This window comes from Eleutherodactylus coqui, chromosome 1 (genome assembly GCF_035609145.1).
Source record: "Eleutherodactylus coqui strain aEleCoq1 chromosome 1, aEleCoq1.hap1, whole genome shotgun sequence".
Taxonomy (NCBI): Eukaryota; Metazoa; Chordata; class Amphibia; order Anura; family Eleutherodactylidae; genus Eleutherodactylus; species Eleutherodactylus coqui.
In genome coordinates this window covers 470859578-470886394 of record NC_089837.1, presented here as the reverse complement: position 1 = coordinate 470886394, position 26817 = coordinate 470859578, and the positions used below count along the sequence as shown (strand labels likewise).

The 26817-nt window shown below is 46.3% G+C and overlaps 1 protein-coding gene across 2 annotated transcripts in view; it reads right to left on the bottom strand.

Annotated features, from left to right (window-relative positions):
• LOC136585593 (glycoprotein-N-acetylgalactosamine 3-beta-galactosyltransferase 1-A-like) overlaps positions 1-26817 on the bottom strand; it is a 75232-nt gene that overhangs the window by 37784 nt on the left and 10631 nt on the right. Inside the window, exon 1 of one of the 2 annotated variants that reach the window (XM_066584402.1) lies at positions 21761-21894. The exons of the other annotated variant lie outside the window; for it this stretch is intronic. The gene's annotated coding sequence lies outside the window, so the exon portion shown is untranslated. Of the gene's footprint in view, positions 1-21760; positions 21895-26817 lie in introns of those variants that run through there. 2 annotated transcript variants of the gene reach the window in all.

The following is a 26817-nucleotide window of genomic DNA, read 5'->3' as shown; positions in this document are numbered from 1 at the left end:
AAATTGACAGAAGAGAAGGATTGGATACAAGATGAAAATAACAAAGCTGGTGTCCGTAGCCCAGATGGTAGGCTAGGGAGTGAGCGCTGAATGCATAGTGCTTGCCTTATATAGTCAAAATCCCTCCTCTAAGGGTGTAGCCCAACTTATTCAACCTATCAATGAGGAGTACGCCCCTCTGTTTACACTCCATGTGTGAGAGGCGAGATGGATTTATATAGAAAGTCCTACTCATTGGGATGGTTACGGACCCAGGGCTCCTAATTGTCAAACCGTTATAAGTGGTTGACATAATATGTACACGATCGTGCATAAAGTGGGTCAGTGCGAGCTGTATTCTTCCTAACCCGGTGGGTAGGAGGGATTAGAGGAGGTCCGCCGTCTGTTCAACCTCTGACACATGCCCCAGGGCCAATAGGAGTCCATCATCGTATCAGGGGGTGTGTATACGTCATGTGGTCATGACGCTCTGCGTGATGATTCCCAACTGGCGTGCCTGTGCGTCCCGGCGCATGATATGGCGGCTCGTGGAGCGCATACAGAGCTCCACGCCATGTCATGGACCGCACCGTTACGTAGACGTGGTATTGTGTTGTGACGTCACGAAGTCGCGACGTCACTACGTGCAGCGCTGCATCTAGGCGTGGTTGATGGTATTGGGCCGCCTCTTCAAAGGCGGATATTTGCATTGCGTATGACATGGCTGCCTCTGGAGGTGTGGTCACTCTTAGGATACTGATTGTGAGTAATATAGAAGACCCGGAGTGGATGGCCGGAGATAGCATGACGAGGGCCGTTCGGGCGTCGGACCGGACCTGATTTGTAGGCTATAGACTTCTAGGTCTAAGGGCAAATAAATGGATTCAAATGGGATATTTTATGTCCCTCATAAGGTCCTCAAAGGTGAGCGGAGAAATTGTCAGATAAGGACATACTAAATAAACTCATATTGTGGAAAAGATCCTATGTCGGATGTTCATTTATAATCAGTTGATCCTCTTTAGTGGTTCAAATAATCAATATTAAGATGCTTATTTGATTTCATGTCTGTAACCCGGGGTGGGGGGGGGGGGATTGCAGATAAGTGTGTAAAATAAGTGATTCAGACAATAAGGATATTTATAAGATAGTCTGATAAAAACCATAGGATTTGCAGAGGGTAGACAATAGACCATCACATGTGGTCTTTGTATGTTTATAGTACGTAGCGGGCATAGATAGAGGTTGTCTCAGAGGTAAGGTCACCAGGCATAGAGCTGGAAAAGACCCTTAAATTGTCTTTATTAGATGAAGCAGTTAAATGATAAGACTTCGTTTAGGCCAGTTGGTTGTGAGGTGTCACACCGAAAAATCCAATTGGCCTCTTTGCGGAGTAGTAGGTTGTCGGGGTTACCCCCTCTGCCGTCCGGTCTGATTATTTCAATCCCTTGAAATGCTAAACATTCGGCATTTCCATTGTGTAGTTCCCATACATGTGTTGCTACGGAGGTGATCTCTTTTCTCCCTATATTGCCAATATGGCCCAGGATTCTCCGTCGCAGTTGTTGACGCGTTTTACCAATGTATTGTTTTTTGCAACTACATGTAATCAAGTAAACTACATTTGTCGACAGGCAGTTTATAAAGTCGCGTATCTCGTATCTCTTGCCTGTGGCAGTTGAGGTGAAGGAATTGCCTTTCAGAATGTATTGACATGCCAAGCATTTGGAGCATTTGAAGGTCCCGGTTGGTATCGAACGGGAGAGCCAGTTTTTGCAAGGGGTTGTCGGTTTCAGATAGCTTTTGACCACGTGGTCGCGAATATTGCGGCCACGTCGGTAGGTGATTTTGGGGAAATTTGAAATGTGCGGTTTTATATCGTCATCCTTTTGGAGAATTTCCCAATATGACTTTAGGATTTCAAAAATTTCCTTATGTCCGGTGTCATAGGTGCCAATGATCCTAATTTCGTTTTTATTGTCTATCCGTTGCTTCGGAATGAGGAGGGAACCCCTATCGCATGTGCGAGCATGTTGTTCTGCTGCGTCCAAGATTTCAATAGGGTAATTGCGTAGTTGAAACCTCTTTTGTAGTTTCCCACATTCTTTATTAAAGTGGGTGTCATCTGAGCAGTTACGTCTTGCTCTTAAGAACTGGCCCTTAGGGATTCCGCGTCGTAAGGGGAAAGGGTGGTAGCTATCCCAGGCTAAAAGACTGTTGGTGGCAGTTTTTTTACGATATAAATCACTAGTAAGGCTGCCGTCTGCTTGGATTTCAATACTGATATCCAAGAACGTCATTGTGGTTTTGTGTATCGCAGCTGTGAAGCGTAAGTTTAGATCATTATTATTGAGCCAGACCACGAATTCATCAAAGAGCGGTTCGGCGCCGGTCCACAATATCAGGATATCATCGATGTATCTAATCCAAGTTAGAATATGTGTGGACCATGGCATGTCGCTGGAGAAAATGATTTTCTCTTCCCACCAGCCCAGGAGCAAGTTGGCATAGGTGGGGGCGCAAGATGTCCCCATAGCGGTGCCCCTGAGCTGGTGGAAAAACGTTTTATTGAAGAGAAAATAATTGTGTGTCAAGATGAAGCTCAATAATTCCAAGGTGAACTGGCTATGCTGCTGCAAATGTAGACCTCTTTGTGTCAAGAAGTGTGAGGTGGCTTTCAGTCCTATATTATGGGGAATCGAGCTATAGAGAGCCTCGACGTCGAGGCTTGCAATCATTGTTTCTGGACCCACCACAATTCCCTCTATCTGACGCAGGACATCCATTGTGTCCTGCGCGAATGAGGGAAGAGATGACACAAATGGTCTAAGGACCTTGTCTAGGTACCTGCTGGCATTTTGTGTTAAGTTATCAATGCCGGACACGATGGGTCGTCCTTTCAATGGGCTCGTCCCCTTGTGTATCTTTGGCAAGGTATAAAAAGTAGCCAATCTCGGTGTGTCGACGGTCATGAATTTGAACTCACGTTCGCTTATAAGTTTAGATTCTTTAGCAGCCATTAGGATTTGGTCTAATGTGTTTTTATACTTTTTTGTGGGGTCTTCTTCTAAAATAGCGTATGTAGTTGCATCATCCAGAATATCAGTACACATCCTGATATAACTGTCTCTATCTAATATGACTACATTACCGCCTTTGTCAGATGGTTTAATGATGATGTTATCGTTTTTTTCTAATGCTTTCAGGGCTTTCTTTTCATTTTGAGTCATATTTAGTTTTTTAACATTTTTGATTTGAATTTTTTTTATATCTCTTAATACCAGATTCTCAAAGATGTCCAATTCAGGACAGCTAATTGTGGGGGGGGGGGGGGGGTGGGACCTGTTGATTGGCTTACAATCAGTGTAGACAATCGGTCCAGATGTATCTTCCTGCAAACTTTGGAGGACCCTGATCGCGGGGACGTCGGAGATGGACACACCCAGCTCATTGGCCATTTTGCGATCCTGGATCGCATGGTATTTCTTCCATCTGAGCTTCCTCATGAAGAGGGAGATGTCCTTTGTCCAGACGAACAGCTCATAGCGGGTCGTCGGGACAAAGGACAGCCCCCTTTCCAAGACCTGGATTTCATGACAGGTAAGTTTATGTTTGGATAGATTGATGATCTGCATTTTGTCGTTGTCAGGTCCGTCAGGTCTGTCAGGTGCCGTCAATAATTGTCTGGTGGATTCCGACGGTCCCTCAAAAAATATTGTGATATTGGAAACTCTGAGGAATGTTGTGACTGGGACCTTGTGCGTCCTTGGCCTCTCTGTCTCCCCTGACCTCGCCCTGCTCTAGGTGGTCGCTGTCTGCGTTGTGTCCTGAATTTTTCGTTATCTGATTGTTCGGTTTCTGAGGAGCTCGGCTCAGTAATAGATTGCCTACTCGTGCTGGTATATGCTCGGTTTTCCTGAAAATCAGTCAGATCTCTGGTAAATAATATGTGTTTTTTATCTTTGATATTCTGGGTGTATTTTGCGATATTCTCCTGAAGATTTTTTTCAAGTGTTGGATACTCTGAGTCTGATGAGAACTTTTTCGATTTCTCAATAAGTTCCTCTAGTGATTTCTTACTCTTAACGAGGGTTACTTGTTCTTCTTCAATTAAGAGTTTGATAAGTCGTAGAGATGACTCTGTGACCTCGGTTTCCCACTTTTTGAGGAAATCGGGATTCCTACACCGAGGAGGGGGGAGTATATTATTTCTTAACCCCCTAGGAACGATTTTGTGTTCCTCGTATTTGGAAAGGCCCTTAATTTCCCACCAGCCTCTAATGTATTCGCAGTAGGTACGAGTCAGTTCTTTAAAGGTAGCCTGGATTGAAAAGTTAGTAGAATTAGAGGTGTAATTAGTCTCTGAAAAAAAACGTATCAGCCTCTGACATCCATTGGGTCGTACTAATATTTTGTGATAAAAATCCTGCCATTGAATACACAGCAAACAAATTTTTCACAGATGAGGCAGTCAGACGGGAAGTCTCCAAAAGTTACTAAAAAGCCCTATCACAGTGGTGACTTTAGAATAAAAATATTAATTTTATTAGACAAATATTAAAATATAACACGTAGGGGCACGACACATGAAACAAAGTAAAGGACGTGGTGTAAAACCATCAAAACACACAATAAACAGTTGCTGAAGGTAAATGTCCAATAACGCAGTTGTTGTGTATATGCGTTATGCCATGTGGAAACCTTGAGACCACTAAATTTCTTGTCCCACCTATTAGTAATGATGGTAGGAAGGTGGGAACAAGATAATAAATTAACCAGCCGGATACGTGGAAATGGATTATTTCCGGTTGCTAGTTGGTCTCTCACTGATTGTTGGTGTTGTATATTCCAAACACCATCAGTGGGTTTCGTTTCTGCAACTTGTGTGAAAGTTTCTTCACAATTATAACCGAGGGGGGTTGGTTACAACATTTCGATTCTTTGTATCATAAAGACTTGAAGTTTTGGTCCTAACTATGAGAAGTATCTCCAGAGGGTTTTGAGTGAGATACAAAAAAAATCCTCTTATGAGAGAGTTCTCAAGGACGTTACAGAACTTCCCCTCTGTTAGTAAGGGTCATTATTTATAGCCCAAAAAAATTCCAATTTCCGTTTTCTGCTCTATTTCTCATTAATTTTCTGCTCTCTATTTCTCATTAATTTTCTGCTCAACGCGTTTCACCACTTGATTGCGTGGATCATCATGAGCATTGTAGGTTTTGAGATTGTAATAATATGGACACGATTATAAGGTCTAGATAGACTGAGTGGTGAAGAAACGAGTGTCCTGATTTTTAGAGGAACAACTGTCTCGGCAGATAAATCGAGGGTAGGACAGAGTCTAAAGTGGGTTTTTACTCCCCAGGTCTCTTACAATGTCATGGGCTCAGATATAAGACTGAAATAGTGTCCCATTAAAGTATCCAAAGAAGAAGACCCCACAAAAAAGTATAAAAACACATTAGACCAAATCCTAATGGCTGCTAAAGAATCTAAACTTATAAGCGAACGTGAGTTCAAATTCATGACCGTCGACACACCGAGATTGGCTACTTTTTATACCTTGCCAAAGATACACAAGGGGACGAGCCCATTGAAAGGACGATCCATCGTGTCCGGCATTGATAACTTAACACAAAATGCCAGCAGGTACCTAGACAAGGTCCTTAGACCATTTGTGTCATCTCTTCCCTCATTCGCGCAGGACACAATGGATGTCCTGCGTCAGATAGAGGGAATTGTGGTGGGTCCAGAAACAATGATTGCAAGCCTCGACGTCGAGGCTCTCTATAGCTCGATTCCCCATAATATAGGACTGAAAGCCACCTCACACTTCTTGACACAAAGAGGTCTACATTTGCAGCAGCATAGCCAGTTCACCTTGGAATTATTGAGCTTCATCTTGACACACAATTATTTTCTCTTCAATAAAACGTTTTTCCACCAGCTCAGGGGCACCGCTATGGGGACATCTTGCGCCCCCACCTATGCCAACTTGCTCCTGGGCTGGTGGGAAGAGAAAATCGTTTTCTCCAGCGACATGCCATGGTCCACACATATTCTAACTTGGATTAGATACATCGATGATATCCTGATATTGTGGACCGGCGCCGAACCGCTCTTTGATGAATTCGTGGTCTGGCTCAATAATAATGATCTAAACTTACGCTTCACAGCTGCGATACACAAAACCACAATGACATTCTTGGATATCAGTATTGAAATCCAAGCAGACGGCAGCCTTACTAGTGATCTATATCGTAAAAAAACTGCCACCAACAGTCTTTTAGCCTGGGATAGCTACCACCCTTTCCCCTTACGACGCGGAATCTCTAAGGGCCAGTTCTTAAGAGCAAGACGTAACTGCTCAGATGACACCCACTTTAATAAAGAATGTGGGAAACTACAAAAGAGGTTTCAACTACGCAATTACCCTATTGAAATCTTGGACGCAGCAGAACAACATGCTCGCACATGCGATAGGGGTTCCCTCCTCATTCTGAAGCAACGGATAGACAATAAAAACGAAATTAGGATCATTGGCACCTATGACACCGGACATAAGGAAATTTTTGAAATCCTAAAGTCATATTGGGAAATTCTCCAAAAGGATGACGATATAAAACCGCACATTTCAAATTTCCCCAAAATCACCTACCGACGTGGCCGCAATATTCGCGACCACGTGGTCAAAAGCTATCTGAAACCGACAACCCCTTGCAAAAACTGGCTCTCCCGTTCGATACCAACCGGGACCTTCAAATGCTCCAAATGCTTGGCATGTCAATACATTCTGAAAGGCAATTCCTTCACCTGTTACGGCACTCTGCCCCCCGAGCGCCAAGTGGGATGCCCTGATCTTCCCGCACCCCACTGTCCCTGCCTACTTGCCTCGGCCCTGGCTAACCCCAGGCGGACAACTGGACGGCGGTCCCTGCTCTGGCTAGGGACCTGGCGGCTGACAAGCAGGAAACTACCTAATGGGGGGAACAGAGTGCCAACAGAGGAGGCAGATGAATCAGACCAACAAAACTGACAAGGCTGGAGATGGGACTCACAGGCAAACTGGCAGGGTGCTGGATAGCAACTAGTGCTGACTGGGCCAGACTAGATTAGAGGCAACCAGAACCAACAAAAACAGACAGAGTGATAGGGGACCAGAGGGAGCTGACCGACAACTAGGGACTGACTGAGGGGAACCACAGACAGACTGGCTAGGTGCATGCAGAACCAATAACTGGCAATGAGCTCAGTTCACTGCCAGTCTTTTAACCACAAGGTTCCGCCCAGGGGCGGAGAGTGGGAGGAGGCAACTCCACCCACTGCTGTATAAGAAGCACAGAGGAGTGCGGGCGGCACCCTACGGGCGGGCACGCCCACGCCGCCGCCCACTGGCCAACCCAAGCTGCTGGGATGACCTCGACACAGGGCTCCAGGCTGCTGGAGCCGACGCCGGAGCGACGCGCGCCGACCGCGGGACCCCATGCCGCACTGTATGGTAACATCACCTCAACTGCCACAGGCAAGAGATACGAGATACGCGACTTTATAAACTGCCTGTCGACAAATGTAGTTTACTTGATTACATGTAGTTGCAAAAAACAATACATTGGTAAAACGCGTCAACAACTGCGACGGAGAATCCTGGGCCATATTGGCAATATAGGGAGAAAAGAGATCACCTCCGTAGCAACACATGTATGGGAACTACACAATGGAAATGCCGAATGTTTAGCATTTCAAGGGATTGAAATAATCAGACCGGACGGCAGAGGGGGTAAACCCGACAACCTACTACTCCGCAAAGAGGCCAATTGGATTTTTCGGTGTGACACCTCACAACCAACTGGCCTAAACGAAGTCTTATCATTTAACTGCTTCATCTAATAAAGACTATTTAAGGGTCTTTTCCAGCTCTATGCCTGGTGACCTTACCTCTGAGACAACCTCTATCTATGCCCGCTACGTACTATAAACATACAAAGACCACATGTGATGGTCTATTGTCTACCCTCTGCAAATCCTATGGTTTTTATCAGACTATCTTATAAATATCCTTATTGTCTGAATCACTTATTTTACACACTTATCTGCAATCCCCCCCCCCCCCCCCCCACCCCGGGTTACAGACATGAAATCAAATAAGCATCTTAATATTGATTATTTGAACCACTAAAGAGGATCAACTGATTATAAATGAACATCCGACATAGGATCTTTTCCACAATATGAGTTTATTTTGTATGTCCTTATCTGACAATTTCTCCGCTCACCTTTGAGGACCTTATGAGGGACATAAAATATCCCATTTGAATCCATTTATTTGCCCTTAGACCTAGAAGTCTATAGCCTACAAATCAAATCCGGTCCGACGCCCGAACGGCCCTCGTCATGCTATCTCCGGCCATCCGCTCCGGGTCTTCTATATTACTCACAATCAGTATCCTAAGAGTGACCACACCTCCAGAGGCAGCCATGTCATACGCGATGCAAATATCCGCCTTTGAAGAGGCGGCCCAATACCATCAACCACGCCTAGATGCAGCGCAGCACGTAGTGACGTCGCGACTTCGTGACGTCACGACGCAATACCACGTCTACGTAACGGTGCGGTCCATGACATTGCGTGGAGCTCTGTATGCGCTCCACGAGCCGCCATATCATGCGCCGGGACGCACAGGCACGCCAGTTGGGAATCATCACGCAGAGCGTCATGACCACATGACGTATACACACCCCCTGATACGATGATGGACTCCTATTGGCCCTGGGGCATGTGTCAGAGGTTGAACAGACGGCGGACCTCCTCTAATCCCTCCTACCCACCGGGCTAGGAAGAATACAGCTCGCACTGACCCACTTTATGCACGATCGTGTACATATTATGTCAACCACTTATAACTGTTTGACAATTAGGAGCCCTGGGTCCGTAACCATCCCAATGAGTAGGACTTTCTATATAAATCCATCTTGCCTCTCACACATGGAGTGTAAACAGAGGGGCGTACTCCTCATTGATAGGTTGAATAAGTTGGGCTACACCCTTAGAGGAGGGATTTTGACTATATAAGGCAAGCACTATGCATTCAGCGCTCACTCCCTAGCCTACCATCTGGGCTACGGACACCAGCTTTGTTATTTTCATCTTGTATCCAATCCTTCTCTTCTGTCAATTTTGACACCTTAGGAAAAGAGGTCTGGGCGGGCTCTATCAGATAGCTCCTGAACCATTGAGCTAGAAACTTACTAGTTCTCTTTACAATTGGAGTAGGAGAAGCAGATTTAAATCGGGGCATTACTATATAGGACCTTAGTGGATGCACCTATCTCTCTTACTGAGAGGGTGCTTTGTAGAGGTAGGAGACCGATTACCTCGGAGACATCGGCCCAACATCCATATTGAATGGGACGCTGATGAGCCGTTTGTCCTAATTTCAAGACAGAGATCTGCCACTCAGCGTTTCTCTGTACACTCTATTTTGGATGCTATCTCAGCCATACAATCTAACCCATGTTAGTGTAAGAGACCTGAGGATAATCCATCAGGTTCTGTCCAAAATTTCAGGACAGATATCTGCATTTAGCATCACTTTGGATACTTTAATGGGACACTATTTCAGTCTTATATCTGAGCCCATGACACTGTAAGAGACCTGTGGAGTAAAAACCCACTTTAGACTCTGTCCTACCCTCGATTTATCTGCCGAGACAGTTGTTCCTCTAAAAATCAGGACACTCGTTTCTTCACCACTCAGTCTATCTAGACCTTATAATCGTGTCCATATTATTACAATCTCAAAACCTACAATGCTCCTGATGATCCACGCAATCAAGTGGTGAAACGCGTTGAGCAGAAAATTAATGAGAAATAGAGCAGAAAACGGGAATTGGAATTTTTTGGGGCTATAAATAATGACCCTTACTAACAGAGGGGAAGTTCTGTAACGTCCTTGAGAACTCTCTCATAAGAGGATTTTTTTTGTATCTCACTCAAAACCCTCTGGAGATACTTCTCATAGTTAGGACCAAAACTTCGAGTCTTTATGATACAAAGAATCGAAATGTTGTAACCAACCCCCCTCGGTTATAATTGTGAAGAAACTTTCACACAAGTTGCAGAAACGAAACCCACTGATGGTGTTTGGAATATACAACACCAACAATCAGTGAGAGACCAACTAGCAACCGGAAATAATCCATTTCCACGTATCCGGCTGGTTAATTTATTATCTTGTTCCCACCTTCCTACCATCATTACTAATAGGTGGGACAAGAAATTTAGTGGTCTCAAGGTTTCCACATGGCATAACGCATATACACAACAACTGCGTTATTGGGCATTTACCTTCAGCAACTGTTTATTGTGTGTTTTGATGGTTTTACACCACGTCCTTTACTTTGTTTCATGTGTCGTGCCCCTACGTGTTATATTTTAATATTTGTCTAATAAAATTAATATTTTTATTCTAAAGTCACCACTGTGATAGGGCTAGTAACATTTCTGTAGCAAGAGTGTAGGCGAACCCCTGAAACATTGGTGTACTAAGAGTTTGGCGAAGGCCGGAAAAATTATATAACAGTATAGGCGAGGGCCAGAAAAATTGGTGTACCAAGAGTACATGTGCTACCCTTAAAAATTGCTCAACCAAGAGGGCAGGTTAAACCCATAAACATTTTTTAAAGTGATAGCTCGCTGTTGCTTAATTAGTAACAGAGCCTGGAGGCAGCCCTGTGAAAAAATTTTTTTTCTGTTAAAGTATCAATACTTTTGAAATCTTGAAAAATTGTAAAAAACTTTTAAACAGAGCCTTTTGGGCCTCAGAAAAATTAGCAGTTAAGCGTGATGACATGCTGTTTTAGGAGGAGGAGGAGGAGTAATAATATCCGAGAGTGATTGACAAACCTAATTCCCCCTTTTTTGGTGGTGATAGAGGATGCAGTTTTCTCCTGTTGCAGTGAAAAGAATCATTAGGTTCCCCTTCTTTCCGCCGGTGGAGAAGAGAAGTCTGGGGAAATTCAGCCTTTGTTCATCTTTATGAGTGTAAGCATTTCGGCACTGGCAGTTTACAGGCGGGTACGCTTATTCGTGATGCTTCCCCCAGCTGCACTAAACATCCTCTCTGACAAGACGCTAGCGGCAGGGCAGGCGAGCACCTCCAGGGCGTACAGTGCAAGTTCGTGCCATGTGTCCAGTTTTGACACCCAATAGTTGTATGGAGCAGAGGCATCACGGAGGACAGTGGTACAATCAGCTACGTACTCCCTCTCCATCTTTCTACAGTGCTCCCTCCGACTCCGCCTTGACTGGGGAGTGGTGACACAGTCTTGCTGGGGAGCCATAAAGCTGGCAAAGGCCTTGGAGAGTGTTCCCCTGGCTGTGCTGGACATGCTGCTGGATTCCCGCGCCTCCCCTGCTACTTGGCCCTTGGAACTGTGTCTTCTACCACTAGCGCTGTCCTCGGACTTACTGCCCTTACTACTACCTCACTGACAGACAACTGTGTCTCATCATCCTCATCCACAAAGAGCTCTTGAGACAGTTGCCGGAAGTCCCCAGCCTCATCACTCGGACTCCAGGAACTTTCCAAAGATTGGGCATCGGTCACGACAAACTCCTTAGGTGAGAGGGGAGCCATTTTTTCCCACTCATGACAGGGACCCGAGAACAGTTCCTGGGAGTCTGCCTGCTCAGAATATGTCATTTTCATGGAGTGAGGAGGCTGGGAGGAAGGAGGAGCAGCCACAGGATTCAGAGTTGCAGTCCCTAGGCCGGAAGTAGTGGACTGCGTAGAAGACTGGGTGGTTGATACATTGCTGGACACGGTTTCTGCCATCCATGACAGGACCTGCTCACACTGCTCTGTTTGTAATAAAGGTCTACCACGCGGACCCGTAAATTGTGATATGAAACTGGGGAGCCCAGAAACCTGCCTCTCTCCTAATCCTGCAGCAGTTGGCTGTGATTCTGTTGCAGCCGTTTTGCGTTTCCCACCTTGCTTTCAGGCCAGACCAGGGTTTAGCAGCATTCCTACCTCTCCTGGAGCTGAGGGGTGTGGTAGTGGCAAGAGTGATGTCATTCAGCACCTGGTGCTGACTAGCGCAGCTCCTATTTAAACTATGCTAGCATTGAACCCGGTGCTGGTCAATCACTTCAGTCCTATGTTGGACAGCGTTGGAGACACACAGTGTGGTGGAAGCTCTGCATTTTAAGCTAAGTTCTTTACTGTTTGGTTTGGTTTTGTTTCTTCTTTTGTTTTGTGCTTGGGCTCCCAGTTAGGGAGAAATTGGGTTCAGAAATTGAAGAAGTGTGTTGCTACTGCTCCGGCACTGGGGCAGCCAGATTCTTCTGGGCCTATTATTGCCGAGGTCCAGAGAGAGTTACCGCGAGCAGTTCGGTGGAGAAAGCGAGTTGCTAACAGTCACCGCTCAGAGGGGGCGGAATTCCGTATTGGAGGCTTGGTTTGGTTGTCTACCAGAGTTATAATACCCAAACAACCGTCCGCTAAACTTGGCTCGCGATTTATAGGTCCATTTAAAATAACTGAAAAGAGTAACGCGGTTGCTTTTCGGTTAGAAATTCCCAGTACGATGAAAATTAACAATGTTTTCCACAAATCTCTGCTCAAAAGATTCATCGATCCTGGGAATGACCCTCCACCCCCGGCTCCTGTGCTAGCGGATGGGGAGGAGCAGTTGGTAATAAGTTACATTTTGGACTCCTGTCGAGTCAAAAAATTTCACAGATCAAACCCTGGTCATCCTGAGCTTAAGGGTCCTGGGGCCTCTCCTAGAAGGGGAGGTACTGTTGCAGACATTTTGAGGTTCCCACCTTGCTTTCAGGCCAGACCAGGGTTTAGCAGCATTCCTACCTCTCCTGGAGCTGAGGCGTGTAGTAGTGGCAAGAGTGATGTCATTCAGCACCTGGTGCGGACTAGCTCAGCTCCTATTTAAACTGTGCTAGCATTGACCCCGGTGCTGGTCAATCACTTCAGTCCTACGTTGGACAGCGTCGGAGCAACACAGTGTGGTGGAAGCTCTTCATTTTAGGCTAAGTTCTTTACTGTTTGGTTTGGTTTTGTTTCTTCTTTTGTTTTGTGCTAGGGCTCCCAGTTAGGGACTGGTCAGTGGCCCAGGCACACGTGCAGGCTCGCACTTATCAGCGCGGTCGGTCTGCCGAGCAGGCAGGGCCCCCTTCCGGGCTAGGGAAGTATAGGGAGAGAATTCCCCCATTTAGTTTGTGTTTTCTTTGCATGGTTGTGCCTTTCATTTATGTTATTGAGGTTGCACGTTCATTGGACACAAGAGATTGACCAGCCCTTACCTACTCAGGGAGATTCTGTACAGTTAATATGGATCCCCTTGAGGTTTTGTCACACCAGCTTGGCACGCTGGCTGCGGAGGTTAAAGATTAAACAGCGACAACTTGCACTGCAGGTTCCCAGCAAGGAACCAAAAATTGAGCTACCTGACCGATTTTCTGGTGATAGGCAGAAATTCGGATCCTTTCGGGATGCCTGTAAGCTCTATTTCAGACTGCGTCCTGTGTCTTCAGGGGACGACGCCCAGAGGGTGGGCATTGTCATGTCCAGACTGCAGGGGGCGCCACAGGCATGGGCTTTTTCATTGCCCCCAACGTCTGAGGCCTTGGACTTGGTGGATGACTTTTTTGCTGCATTGGGTCTTATCTATGACGACCCAGACAAGATATTGGTGGCTGAAGAGAATATCAGACGTTTACGATAGGCAGACTCCTCTGTCGAAGATTATTGTGCTGGGTTTTGACGTTGGGCAGCCGAAACCCAGTGGAATGACCCTGATTTAAAGAGCCAGTTCCAGTGGGATCTATCCAATAAAATCAAGAATGTACTGGTAGGTTATCCAGTACCCCGCAGTCTTGATGAGGCCATGTTTCTGGCTATTAAAGCTGGGAGATGGATCAGGGAGAGACATCAGGAACTCTCAATAGATTCTGGCTTCTTACCTGCGGATGTGGAGGAGCCCATGCAGTTGGGGTTTCTGGCTGCCAGGGCTAGGAATGGGAACAAAGTACAGTGTAAAGGTCGATGCTTTTCCTGTAACCGCATTGGTCGCATGGCTCAGTGTTGTCCCCGTCATAATTGCCAGCCAGGACTTGATGACCGGGAGATTACTGAGGGGACCCCTCTAGGCCATTAAATTGCTTGGATATCACCCTCCAGACTGGTGCTTCCTGCGGAGATCCTTTGTGACAGAGTGGGCAGTCCCATAAGAGTCCTTCTGGATTGTGGAGCTAGCATTAACTTAATTCATCGGGAGACGATCAAACGTTTAGGCTTAGAGATGAAGGCTCTGGAGTCTCCCATTTCAGTATCTGCCATTGATGCTGCTCCACTATCGCAGAGAAGTCTGAGGTTTTGTGTGCCTAACGTCCGTTTAAAAATTGGGCTGTTTCACATGGAGATTATAACATTATATGTCATAGAATCCCTCCCTTCGCAAGTAGTCTTGGGGCTGCCTTGGCTACGTCTACACAACCCGGTAGTAGACGGGGAGAAGGGGGACATTGTTAAATGGAGACCTGGTTGTTTGTCTGGTTGCATTTCTGTCGATCGATCTAGCTTCTATTCAGGCAGAAGAGCTGCCGGAAGTCATCGCTGACCTCTCTGATATGTTTTCCCCAGAGGGGGCAGACAGATGGCCTCCGCTCAGACAGAATGATTGTGCAATTAAACTCCGCCCTGACTATGAGTTCTCCAGGAGCCGCATATCCCCTCCTGAGAGACTGACGCTCAAAGATTATTCCCAAGAGGGTTTTAAGATGGATCCTGAGAGGGTTCAGAAATTGAAGAAGTGTGTTGCTACTGCTCCGGCACTGGGGCAGCCAGATTCTTCTGGGCCTATTATTGCCGAGTTCCAGAGAGAGTTACGGCGAGCAGTTCGGCGGAGAAAGCGAGTTGCTAACAGTCACCGCTCAGAGGGGGCGGAATTCCGTGTTGGAGGCTTGTTTTGGTTGTCTACCAGAGTTATAATACTCAAACAACCGTCCGCTAAACTTGGCTCGCGATTTATAGGTCCATTTAAAATAACTGAAAAGAGTAACGCGGTTGCTTTTCGGTTAGAAATTCCCAGTGCGATGAAAATTAACAATGTTTTCCACAAATCTCTGCTCAAAAGATTCATCGATCCTGGGAATGACCCTCCACCCCCGGCTCCTGTGCTAGCGGATGGGGAGGAGCAGTTGGTAATAAGTCACATTTTGGACTCCTGTCGAGTCAAAAAATTTCACAGATCAAACCCTGGTCGTCCTGAGCTTAAGGGTCCTGGGGCCCCTCCTTGAAGGGGAGGTACTGTTGCAGCCGTTTTGAGGTTCCCACCTTGCTTTCAGGCCAGACCAGGATTTAGCAGTATTCCTACCTCTCCTGGAGCTGAGGGGTGTAGTAGTGGCAAGAGTGATGTCATTCAGCACCTGGTGCTGACTAGCTCAGCTCCTATTTAAACTGTGCTAGCATTGACCCCGGTGCTGGTCAATCACTTCAGTCCTATGTTGGACAGCGTCGGAGCAACACAGTGTGGTGGAAGCTCTTCATTTTAAGCTAAGTTCTTTACTGTTTGGTTTGGTTTAGTTTCTTCTTTTGTTTTGTGCCATGGCTCCCAGTTAGGGACTGGTCAGTGGCCCAGGCACGCATGCAGGCTCGCACTTATCAGCGCGGTCGGTCTGCCGAGCAGGCAGGGCCCCCTCCCCGGCTAGGGGAGTATAGGGAGAGAATTCCCCCATTTAGTTTGTGTTTTCTTTGCACGGTTGTGCCTTTCATTTATGTAATTGAGGTTGCACGTTCATTGGACGCAACAGATTCACCATGCTCAGGAACTCAGCCTGTGCCCACACCCTCACTTGGACATCTACGTCCTCGACCCTTACCCCTACTCCTCATCACGGCGAATTAATAATAGAACAGGGCCCAAATAAATTACCCCACTGTACAGCACTGACAACTGTGGCTTAATTCACCGCACACAGAGACTTGGAGATAGCGGAGGCTTTATGCTGTGACTTGAAAAAATTAACCCACTGTCTTGGGCTGATACCTAGGGGCAGAGGCGTAACTTGAAGCTCCTGGGCCCCAATACAAAACCTGTAACGGGGCCCTCAACTATAACGCTTTATTCATAGTACTGGGCTCCCTATAGGGAGAAGAGGGGCCTTATGGGCCCGCTAAGGCTCCTGGGCACGGGTGCAACCGCATCCCCTGCACCCTCTATAGTTACGCCCCTGCCTAGGGGTAATTTATGGCTCGCAGAGACTTGTAGATAATAGAGGCTGTATGGAGTGGGAGAAGACTCTAAAGCCAGTGGATAGTGCTGGTAACTGCGGTTATCTCAACCCCACCAAGGAAAGGGTATTGTGAGTTGCTCTACACCATGGCAGAGCTGCAATACTTTGCAGTGGCCCAGGAGATATTACAGTACTGTTTAGCTGTGAGACCTCTGTCTAATGCACTGCAGACACAGAACGGTATAACTGAAGTAGTTTGCAGTAGGCTAGGAAATGTTAGAGTGCAGTTTCACGGTGAGAGCTGGTTGTACAGTACTGCAGGCTGAGAAAGCTATTACTGAAAGGCTGGGAACAGGCCCAAATGCATAATACAAAAATTGATGCACTACTACTCCCAGCAAGCCACAACTATAATGCACACGGTCAGATGTAGCTCTAAGAAGGACCGTTGGGTTTCTTGTACAGAGGATCAGGAGGACTGTATAACTTTCTCTATAGAAGTAGGCTAGGAAATATTAGAGAGCAATTTCACGGTGAGAGCTGGTTGTACGACACAGCAGGCTGAGAAAGCTATTACTGAAAGGCTGGAAGCAGGCCTAGATGTGTAATACAAAAACTGATGTAGCCCTAAGAAGGTCCGTAGGGTTTCTTGTACAGAGGATCAAGAGGACTGTATAACTCTCCCTACATAGGCAGCTCTGTCCCTAAACTCTGCATAATACACTGCAGACTGAGAACGCTATAACTGAAATGGCCTGCACAGCCCGAGATGGTTAAAAAAAAAAATTGGTGCACTACTGCTCCCAGCCAGCCACAATAGTAATGCACACTATGAAGAGTAGCCCTAAGAAAGACCGTAGGGGTTCTTGAAGACAGGATCCTACACTAACACTATCCCTGTATAAGCAGCAGCACTTTCCCTAGCCTCTGCCAGCATGTGTCTGAGGCGAGCCGCGGGCGGGACCAGTTTAAGTACTCGGCAGTCACCTGATCGGCCCAGCCACTCACTGCTGTGTGGGGGGGGGGGGGAGAGGGCTGGCATGTCACAGCAAGAAGTGGTAATGCCTTCCCTGCAAGTCTATTGGCTAGAAAATGGCGCTAAACATGCGGGAAAGGAAATAGAATTGACTGAAACTATGGTAATGAGAAGAGTAAGTCAACTGCTGCTCTAATGTATGCCAAAATGACTCTTTGCATACTAGCATACTATATTTCATCCTTAGGGCTCCTTCACACGGGTGCTGTGACTTTCGGTCAACAGAGTCACGGCCACAGCATGGCCGAAAATCGTATGAGCGGGAGGCAGCTATGAATAAGTCACGGCTGCATCTCCCATTTGTGCGCCCGTTCAGATGACCCGAGTTTGGCGAGTATATGCTGAACCTGGGAAATACCGTCGGCCGGGAAGAGAGAGTTTAGGTCTGCTAAACTTTCTCCCCGTCTCCGTTCCTCACCGGCTGTCGGCAAGGGGAGGGATGGGGCAGGAGCTAGTATGTTAAACTCCCTCTCCGCCCCCTCCCCTTGCTGGTAGTTGGCAAAGGGCAGAGAGGAGGAGGGAAGGTGGAGGGAGTTTAGCAGAGCCATCTGAACTGGCGCATTGGAATCCAATGCATCACATGGTCGCATTTATTGGCCGACCGTGAAAACAGGGGCCGATATACACTTGTGTGAATAAGCCCTTAATGCCCATCACACTTAACGACCCATCATTCAAATGACCGAATTTGAGTGATAATAATCGCGGCTGTGTGCATAGGATTGCGTTTTGCAATACAATCCTATGCAGGTGGGAAATCCCGCTGCAGAATTTTCAGGAGTGTGCCGGGGGCTTAAGTCATACATAATATAAGTCAGACAAACAAAGCAATAAATTAAAACTGGCTGATCACACAAAATATAAATACAAAGTTGTTACCACATGCCAGTCAAGACCTGTATCCTGAGCCCCAACGCACGTTTCGCATCTGCTTTCTCAAGTACAGTGTCTGAGAACAGAGCTGTCTTCTCGGCTGATAAGACGGCTCCTCCTTATGCCCAATTTACACTGAACAACTATCCTCTAAAAGAGCACATGAGCAGGTGACATCATCACTAGTTCTTTGCACTTCTGCAGAATATTTAGAAGGTTATACTCCGCAGTGATCTGTCTGAAGGCCCATCTACACGGAGCAATGATCGCTCAAGTGACAGCTTTGAGCGATCATTTTGCATAAACTGTTAAAGGGATTGTCCCGCCGTGACAAGTAAATGTAATGACTTCTGTATGGCCATTACAATGCACTTTGTCATATACATTGTGCATTGTAAATTGGCCATACAGAAGTTATATACTTACCTACAGGGGCGCCCCCACCATGTGTTGACGATTCTGTTGCTTGGGATCCGACTTTTGCATTCTTCTTTCTTCTCCATTCGTATGGCATGCGCAAATCGGGGCCCAGGTTTGTTGACTAGCCTTTGGATCTTCGTGCATGCGCAGTAGCGCTGCTTGGGCCGTGGGCACGCGCCTGGTACTTTGCGCATGTGCAGTAGCACCTACAGGCTGGGGAACGCGCAGCAATCTGGCAGGAGGGTGAATTCAATCCAGCAGGAGGGTGAGTATAACACTTAGGGGAGGAAGGGGTTGTCTGCTGTCAATGTACTTGAGGGGGGCTGTCAATGTACTTGTGGGGAGGGGCATGGCGGAATGTCAATGTCTCGCCACCTTCATCCACAAAGCCCTCCACAGTGCAGCGCCCCCCTATATCGCCTCCCTCAATTCAATCCATCAACCAGCCCGGGCTCTCCGCTCTGCTAACGAAACCAGATTGAGCGCCCCTTTAATTCGAACTTCTCATTCCCGCCTCCAAGACTTCTCCAGAGCAGCACCGCTCCTCTGGAACGCACTACCAAAGGCTACCCGAGCAATCCAGGACTCGCAGAACTTCAGGCATGCTCTAAAAACGCACCTCTTCAGGGAGGCATACCGAATTCCCTAAACAAACCCCTCTGTACTCCGCCTGATAACATGCTCCCTGACCTACTGACTGCAATCCCTGCTAGCCGTCATAAACCGCTCCTGCAGTCATACCGATTCTGCCATCACACGGCTAAATGTCTGACCATTGTCTATGTGTATAGCATCCCTGGTCCTGTGAGGGGGATACACAGTTTCAGCAGCACACCAAATCACCACACGAGTGGGGGAGATATATGTAGTAAAGAAAGCTTGAAGCTAGAGGGTGCACGCTTACCAGTGGACCTGGACTTTCAAGGTCCCTTGGAATATCAGGTGAATGGAAAGGTGTAAGCAGCACTCCATGGAACTTTCTCAAGAAATCCTTAAGCGATCTTCAAATGGTAAAAAATCCAAACGACATCTTTATTGCTTTTAAAAGAAGAACTCCATGCATATATTGGAGCTTGCAACATTGTCCTTCACAGAGGACTTTTTCAAGCATTGTTTCCTGGAAGTTTCCTGGAATCAGACTTGGGCTCAGTTCACAGAAGCGTTTTTACGCGGCTACGTAGCCACGTTTTCACACCCGGCTGAAAAATGCGCCCACCTGAGGCATTGGATTCTAATGCACTTGTTCACATGGGTGATTTTGCGCTGCCTAGCATGAAAAAATTGAAAATACGCTACCAATTTCGAGGGGCGCTTTAATGCATGGCCCGAAAAGATAGTTCTGGCTCTATCTTTCGACCCATATACGCTGGCAGCTCCCATAGACAACTATGGCAGCTGGGAAATAAAGAGGGGGAGGCAGATTAGCAGCATCCAACGCAGGGAAATGCTTACAGGTGCCTCTATATAGGCATTAGAAGTCATTCCGAGGATTTATGCCAAGTGAGGGATTTCCGGGCTGCAGTATATTTTTTTGCTAATACATCACACCCGGATGTGTGAATGGATGAGAAAACGCTAATTAGGCTCAGAACTTGATCACGAAAAGTCGTCCATACATGCGAATTAACGGTGCACATGTGTGAATGTAAAAATGCATATGCTCGTGTGAAGGAGTCCTCAGACTGTAGGGTAGGTTTCCCTCAAAATCACGGGTAATGGTGTATCTTGTCTCCACCGGAAGTATGGGGTGGAGACAAGTGTAGGCTGGGTACAGTAGTGGGAAGGGCCAGCCCGACAGCTGTACAAGCCCCTGTGGCATGTACGATCCATCACCGGGGGGCTGCAGTCAGTGGCCAGAGTTATGTGCTGCCTGGAGGCTTCAGGTTATGGCACTGGGAGGAGATTAGAGTTAGGCTGCTGGGTGAAAGGGTTAGGCTGCGGGGTGGAAGAGTTAGGGTTAGGCTGCGGGGTGGAAGGGCTAGGCTGTGGGGTAGAAGGGTTAGAATTAGGCTGCAGGGTGGTAGGATTAGGGTTAGGCTGTGGGGTGGAAGGCTTAGGCCTCTTGTCCACGGGGAAAATCAGGCCCGCTCCGGATTCTCTATGGAGAATCTGCAGCGGGTCCCTCCTGGCCCGCGGACATGAGCGCTTAAAATCGGAATTTAAAAGAATTAACTCACCCGCAGCGGACCGGGAAGGTCTTCTCTTCCTCACGGCCGGATCTTCTTTTTCGTCCGGCAGATGAACTCGTCACGCCAGCGGCACGTCGCCGACGTGCCGCGCGCATGCGCCGGGCACATCCGCCAAGCCGAAGCAAGAGAGATCCGGCCGTGAGGAAGAGAAGACCTTCCCGGTCCACTGCGGGTGAGTTAATTCTTTTAAATTCCTATTTTAGGTCTCCCGCAGATCTGGACGGCTTCCATAGGCTTCAATAGAAGCCCGCGGGAGCCATCCCCGCGGGAGACCCGCACGAAAATGGAGCATGGTCCAGATTTTTTCATGCTCCATTTTTTTTAAAATCCCTTTTATTGACCATCAGCGGGTATTTATCTACCCACGGCTGGTCAATGCATCCCTATGGGGTGCGGATCCGCGTGCGGGAGAAGAGTTAAAATCCGCTGCGGATTTTAATTCTTCTTTTGCCCGTGGACATGAGGCCTTAGGGTTAAGCTTCTGGCTGGAGGGGTTAGGGTGAGGGTTAGTGTTAGGCATGGGGTTACAGCAGGATCACATTGCATCACATCACATCTGACTGCAATTATGATGAATCCGTGATGTGTGTATCTTCTTTTCTTCTCGCTATCTTTTCCCTTCTTACTTGAAAAAAAACCCTTAAATAATAACTGAATGTAACAAAAATACAGTAAGTATACATACACTGTATATGCACACATTACTCCTGACATATAAATACAGTATATCACATTTCCCTCCTTATAAACTTCTATAAGTGACTATATGACCAGCAGTTTGAGACTGTGAGAAACTACTCAGATAAGTGAATACAGGAAAAGTTTTTGTAAGTTTTGTTAGACATGGAACAAATCACACGAAACCTATAATAATGTCATCACAACATAAAACTTCTGTCATTAATATGTACAGAGCTTCCTTTTTGCCTTGTATAAGAATACACAATTAATGATGATGAAGGGCTTTCCCCCAGTTGTCAGATCCCTAAACATACATCAAACAGTACTTACAGTCCTTCCAGGTGCCTATGGAAAGTCCAATGCGAACTACAGAAACCAAAGAGCATTTATCTAGATGCTTCTTCTTGCTGCGCTCACCCTTCACATGGATTGCATCCAGACCCTGCCTTACAGACTACTGGAGTGAGTATCTGGCAAGATGTCATAGAGAATGAGTGTAATTAGCAGTTTTTGGAATAAACCACACCCACTGTGGTGTGCCGGTAGTCTGAAAGGAGAAAGCTGTCATACTTATGTCTTGTGTCAAATTCAGTATGTTGGCCGCACGACTTGCAGTTTAAGGGCTCTTTTGCACATTCGTGTGAATGAAGAAAAACACAATCAAGTTTCAAGCTTATTTAGCGGTTTCTTGTTCATTTACACGGCCGGGTGTGATGTATTAGTGAAAAAATACGCCGCAGCCCTGGAAATCCCTCGCTTGGCATAAATCCTTGGAATAAGTACTAATGCCTAAATAGCGGCACTTGTAAGCTATTCTCCTGCGTTGGACGCTGCTAAACTCCCTCCCCCTCCCTTTTTTCCAGCTCCCATAGGAGTCTATGGGGCATCCAGGAATGTGTCTGCAGTTTCTGTGCATTTTTCAACATGCATACATTCTGGTATACATGTGCAAACTCCTCACATTCAGGGGTTTCAGTATGGGTTGCAAGAATGATATCGGGTCGTGATTCATGGCCCGATATCGCCTTCGCCACTGTGAAGGAATCCTGACTCTCTTTAGGAGCGCTGTTTGCTGAAGCACAGCAGCGCTGCTAGACTTAACATAGGAACTTTGACATTGCTTGATAGGTCACTCAGGGCTCATTCACACAGGCTACAAAATCACGCAGAAGCTAGCTGCATGTTTTAGCAAAAAAGTGCTGCAGCCCCAGGAGGAGAGAAAGAGATGAAGGAAAGCCCAAGGCGAACTCCTTTCTTCCCAGGTCTCCCCTTCATCTCAGCAGGGCTGGAGAAGAAGAAATTCTCCAGCAGCGCTGATGCCAAGGTTCCCCTGCAGGGGAGAAGAAGAAATTCCCCTGCTGCTGGGTGATTCCGTCTTCTCCCCTGCAGGGGAAACCCCTCTTTCCTCACTACGGGCGAATTCCTTCTTCTCCCCTGCAGAGAAACGACTTTCTCCTCACTACGGAGGAATTCCTTATTCTCCCCTACAGGATAACTTCTCTTGCACCAAATTTTTGGTGTGATTTTTTTGATGTGGCTCCAAATCGTTCATCTGAAGGTTTCTATAGCAAACCATTGGTTCTATTAGACACGATTTTTTGATGCATGTAACTTTGCTGCAAAAAATCATCCCTGAGAATAAGACCTCAATGTATTAGACTCAAATTTTATGATTTCCTGGCGGTGGTGAGGATGTCACAAATCTAATGACACCAAAATCACCCACTGTGTATGCTCGGTATTATGTTGCCAGTGTCTTTCATGTTGCATTGCATAGCTACAGCACTGAAAGGGTTAAGTGTCTGATATGTGAGATGACTGTCTGGTTTTGTATCTTTTTGCCTGTCATGTGATGATGCTTGAAATATGTGTTCTGGGTCTGTACGGGAGAGGGGAGAGTCTGTTCTGAGTTCTGTAATAGAAATTAAGGTATTATAATTGTTATATGAATTAAAACTGCGCAATTAGAGACACCATTGAAATATACCAGGAGAAGTTACTTCACAAACTAGGGACATATGTCTAGATGAGATAAGAATATCAAGAAGCTTCCACATGTTAGCTGAAGGGGCCCTAGGAATATCAAGATACTAAGGGAGGGGTTGACTCCTCACACTAGGAATAAAAGAATAATGTTCAGATATGTGGATGTGTGTATATATATATATATATATATATATATATATATATATATATATGTATATATATATATATATACACACACACACATGTATGTATATATGTGCATATGTATGTGTATGAAGGTGCACATGTATGTATGTGTGCCTATATGTATGTAAATGTGGGTATATAAGTAATATTTAATATTACGCCACAGTCATATGAAAAGGACTACACAAAATGGCCGACCACATGCTTAGCTAAAGTACAAGGAACACATATGGTGTTGATAAGATAAGAACTTCGAGCTACTTGGGCCCCTCAGCACTCCATCAAGAGGTTATTCACTGCTGACTTGGAAGATTCTGGAAGGTATGCAAATGAAGGGTTAAGTTGACCTATGACAAATGTTGGATTGGAAACTAACCAATAAACTGCATAGTTAATTGTCCAATGATGCTGCGACACCCCATTGTAAGGGGGCTATAAATAAAGATGCCCGACATCGATTTGTTGGGAATTCTTTGATGAATCCATAACTGTGTGGGCTCTGTCATTTAATTCCTCCGTCATATGACGTACTGAACTCTAGGTGTGAGCAGCCCTACTGCACGGGTCACCTAGACTTCAGTCACAGGGTACACTCTGCTGTCCCTCATCAGGCTACCGCCGTAGCATGGGTCATATGACGTCATTCACGAGGTACACTCCGCTTTCCCTAGACGGCCATATATTTTTGCCGCGACAGTTCTTTTAGAGAGAGCAGTGCAAGGCAGCTGTCTGTGGGTACCTTCAACCCACAGACACGGAATCGAGATGTTCTGTTCTGAAGTTAAAGGGGTTGTCTCGCGAAAGCAAGTGGGGTTCAGCACTTCTGTATGGGCATATTAATGCACTTTCGGGGTCTTCTTGCTTTTTTAGACGCGCTTGCGCAGAAGTGTCTTCTCCTTCTGGTCGGTCCGGGCACGAGCGGCGTTCTGGCTCCGCCCCTTCTATGCATCATCGCGTAGCTCCGCCCCGTCACGTTGCCGATTCCAGCCAATCAGGAGGCTGGAATCGGCAATGGACCGCACAGAGCCCACGGTGCACCATGGGAGAAGACCCGCGGTGCATCGTGGGTGAAGATCCCGGCGGCCATCTTGGAGAAGGAAGAAGTAGGAAGAAGTCACAGTGCGGGGATTCGGGTAAGTAATATATTTTTTTAAATTTTAACACATCCCTTGTGTTTGTCCTGCGCCGAACGGGGGGCCTATGCAAAAAAAAACAAAAAAAACCCGTTTCGGCGCGAGACAACCCCTTTAAGTAAAACAACTAGTTGCCTGTCTGTTTCTGGAGGCTGTATCTTAAACAGTACCCATGTATGTGTGGATTTACTCCATCACTCAGAAATCCCCCCATGGAAGCCCTTTATTAACCTGCCCTCGGCCCTTGGACGTGTCACCAGTTACCCTCTCGGTGGGAGACGGTAGAGGCACCGTGACAAGGCCTAAACTCTACCTCACTGTCTGATAGGCCCTGGCCCGCTCCTCGGTCACTGCAGCCCTATTCTCATTTGCACAAGGAAAAACTAGAAGCAATGGGAGGAAACTGAAAGGGATGAGACACAGATTAGATATTAGAAAACACTTTCTGACAGTGAGGGTGATCAATGAGTGGAATAGGTTACCATGGAAGGTGGTGAGTTCTCCTTCAATGGAAGTATTCCAACAGGGGTGGATAATGATTTAGTGCATTAAGCAGGGGGTTGGACCCGATGACCCTGGAGGTTCCTTCCAACTCTACTATTCAATGATTCTATGACAATCGCTGGTGATGAATGCCTTGATTTCCCCTATCCTCTTCTTTATCCCCCCCCCCCCCCAAAAAAAATAAAAAAATAAACCACTGCATTGGAAATACAACCGATTTATAAGACCCACTAATTTACAAAGAGGTTCAACAGGAACTAAAGTTCTTCTATTCTAACTCAGGCCCCATGCACACGGGGGAAATTGAGCAGCGGATTCACTGAATGTGGACAAAAGGGCTAGTTCACACAGGCATATTTGCACAATGTATTATGCAGGCAATATGCTGAGCTAAGACCCCATTGATTTACATTAGGGTTTTCACGTGATTTTCGGTTGCGTGAAAAAATATGCAGCATGTCCTATTTTGCTGTGTATTAAATATCAAAATAGGCTATAGAAGTGTAAATGAGCAGTGAATATGCTGGAAACCTGCATATTTACTGTGTCTTTGTGCATTAATACAGCGGGTGCTTCTGCAAGCTTTTTTACACGCATAAATAAGTTGCGCAATTTTTACGTGCAAAATACATAGGGAATCTATATATTCTATATATTTATGGATCGAAATACACATATACCCGTGTGAACTAGCCCTAAAGGTGTTTGTAAAAATATGTACAATGCGCCTCTTGTACCACATTCCACAGGTCTTCACTCTCCTGGAATTAGGGCAGGTTCCCCTCAAAAGCCTGTATAACCGGATCTGACCCTAGACCTATTAACATCTTATAACACTGGTAAACACCATTTTTGTCACAAGAGACATTGATGGTGTTTCTAATGTAAATTTTCATGCTGAATTCAAAAATGTAATCAGAAATTTTCCATCACCCATGGTTTTTGCGTGACAGCATTTTCGTTAAACTATATTTTTGTGTATACGTATTGGGATATACATTAATAAAATAATAATAATAATAAGTAAAGAGACTTACGAAAACATGAAACTGCTTTTAAAAAAGAAAAAGTACGACAGATACAGCTCGAAAATCTGTGGTGACTTGAAAGTCATTGCTCTCTTGCTTGGTTTACAGCTTGGATATACAAAATTTTGCTGCTGCTTCCGACACCTTTGAAAACAGTGGGTTGTAGGCGGGGATTTAAACATCATTGATGAATAGCTAAGCGCAGCTTGTAATTGGCTGAGCGCTCAGCCAATCAGCAGAGCCCTTTCAGGAGGCGGGGATGTTTAAATCCCCACCTGCTGAAAGAGCTTGAGAACAGTTTTTTTTTCACCACTTACGAATGATTTCCAGGGGAGGGCTTATATTTCAAACCCTTCCCTGAAAATCAAGCTGCGGAAGTTGCCTACAACCCACTGCTTTCAATGGGGTCGGCAGCAGCAGCGCCAACCCAATTGAAAGCAATGGTATAATATCGCTGACTTCTGCCACAGCTGTGACAGCCGTGGCCGAGGATTCCTTCATCCCTGCGATATACTCCCTATGGTTTCAATGCGGCTAGTGCTGCTGCTGC